The sequence below is a fragment of the Benincasa hispida genome, chromosome 6, assembly GCF_027475165.1.
Source record: "Benincasa hispida cultivar pf3 chromosome 6, pf3_genome.v1.1, whole genome shotgun sequence".
In the NCBI taxonomy this organism is placed as follows: domain Eukaryota; kingdom Viridiplantae; phylum Streptophyta; class Magnoliopsida; order Cucurbitales; family Cucurbitaceae; genus Benincasa; species Benincasa hispida.
Window position 1 is genome coordinate 52,688,093 of NC_143483.1, and position 2,783 is coordinate 52,690,875.

Sequence of the window (2,783 nt, forward strand, 5' to 3'; positions counted from 1 at the left end):
CAAATATTTATCTCTCTCATTAAACTTTATATTATAATGTATCCATATACATTATATTAATTGCACCTCATAAAATTAACTCCCTTTAATTAATTTGAACAATTCAAATTAATCCAAAATTAACTGATTCTCATTTAACCCTTATTGAGCTAGCAAGCAGACCTTGTAGACCCACAAATTAGAAGCTCCAATGATATGAGATTAATTAATTAATCTCTTTACTTAAATTAATCAACATTCAATTATTGCTGGTCACTCCACTAAAGACCATAGTTGCACTCTTCGCACTGTAGATGTATTTTTGTGTCCATTGGATATAACCAGTCATTAGTAAGTTGATCCTTCACAAATTGCTTGTAAGTACAGTTGGATCAAAATTACCGTTTTACCTCTATAGTTACATCTAACTTCTTAAGTACCACTGATCTCTCTAATGAACAATTAGTTATAGTCCAGCTATAAACTAGACACCTTTCTGGAAAGTGAGAGGGTGAGACGCCTCATTGTTCAAGACCTTGAATCGGTCCTTAGAAGAGCAATTTATTACTTACCTGAATGACAGGAAGGAGTGAATTCCATCTTGTGGAGCTGTGTTTTCAGATCCCCACTAGGACAAATCCCCAAAATGGTTTGGCCACTCTCACCTATCAGATAAAAGGACCGCCTTATAGGCAGGAGTTCACAACTTACTCAGGATTAAGGTCAAGTCACCTATGGTCATCCTACTGAAATGTAGGTCTTTTCAAGTAACAACGTTATAAAGAGAGACTAATCATTTCGTGGTCTAATCTTATACAAACTCTTTGTACAGGATACCCCCACTCTTATGTCTCCACATGGATGATTAGGATTAGATCATTTGTAATACTTTATAACAATTTTAACAATTATTGTACCCAGTCTTATCTATATACTACAGACTATTCAGGTCATTACTTAAATATGATCCACTTGTATGGCATCACATACATGTTTAAGCTATAATAAATAGCCTAGTGATAGCTCTAAAAAAGAGCTATTATTCCTAGCTTAATTTGGACTCGTTATTGGATTTTATGTGTTCATTTTTCTATTTTATAGATATCGAGCAATCAAAAGGTAGATTTGGTAAAGAACGAGGTTAATTTGAAGTAATTTGGAGGTGATTTGAGCATTTGGGCTTCAAAAGAGCAAAAATTATGAAAATACTACTGTCACAAGGTTGCAACCCTAGCTTGATGCTTGCCTGATGCTATAAGGCAGAATGTGCAGCATTGCAACGCTACCTATAACGTTACAACGCTCCGAAGTTGAATAACGCCAACGTTGCAACGCTCTTCCTAGCGTTGCAACACTACAATTTTTTCTATAAATACCTCATTTCATCTTTAGGACAAAAGATGTTAACTTTTGGGGGTTGAATTGATAGAGGCCGAGGTTAAGCTTCAATCTTCTTCTTTTCCTTTCAGATTTTAGTATTTTTAGATTAGTTCTTCTTTTTGTTTTAGGTTGTAATCACGGATTAGATGTGTATCTCGGATTTGTCTATGAATTAAAAGGTAACTCCTATCTAATTTCTTTGAACAAAAGCCCTATATTTAATTTCTTGAAAGATTTCTAGTTAATTTAACTGAATTGTTGTGAACTTTTTGGGATGATTTGATTGAATCTTAATGGATTTTTTATAAATTGATTTGACAAATTAGTTTATTGAAATTCTTGTTTGCAAAATCGTCATAGCCTATGCATATATTGATTGATTTAGTTGCGCATATTATCGCATATGTAAAGTCTATACTTTTTCTGACCAAATGCATGTATGCCCTAATATAATCTTTTCCAAATAAATCATGTTATAAGATATGACTTTTCCGGCTTATAGTGTGTCTCAACAATTGAACCCTTTTGTAATGCAATTCAATTTTTACTTGTATGCTGCTAAGAAGGAAAAGTTGTAAATTGAATTGGGGCTAATTTGGTTTAATATAAAATTTAGCTAATTGGGCTATTAGATTTTCTAATAGGTTGAGGGGTTGATAGATTCAGTGTAATTAATTGATGTCTAATGAAAGAAATTGCATAGGAAACTCTCTCTTTCTCTATAAATTAGATAGAATCCTGTTCTAGATTACATTTAATTCTGTTCTAGATTACATTTACACACTTTATTTTAATTTCACGCATTGATCTTTTTCACACCAAACCCCCACATTTACCACTCTAGTAAAAAAAATTAACTTAACGAAATAAACCGCGCTTCCCTGCGGATTGATTCAGACTTACCACTGTTGCTATGTCTTTGTAGTGATAAAAGTAGTTCGGTATATATAAATTTTCTTTTAATCAAGTTTGAAGCTTATTAACGACGTAAGTTTTGAACTTGTAAAAAATGGCATTGTTGCCAGGGAAGCCATTGACGTTTCGTTAGTTTAATTTCTAGTTAGAGTATTCTTTTGCTTTTGATTTGTTTTTCTTTTTATGTCAGTGTTTTAAGCATGAACAAATATCATCAATAAGGATGAGAACAATTGAGTGGAGCCTCTCGACCTAGTGACGAGGTTCGTGACTTCTTGAGGTCAACTTGCTGAGTTAACTTCTTTAGTTAGTCAGTTTATTCCATGTAACCCGCAGCAGGTGCAAGCATGTAGGATTGATCACTTTGAGCAAGCATGCCCAAGTTTGCAGTGGAGCCCTATGCCACGAGACTACTCCATGGGATGGTATCCTAGTTATATAGATGATGATTTTCATCAGCCTAGATGAGAGGAGTCTTATGACTATGGAAACCTAGGATGGGATTAGTT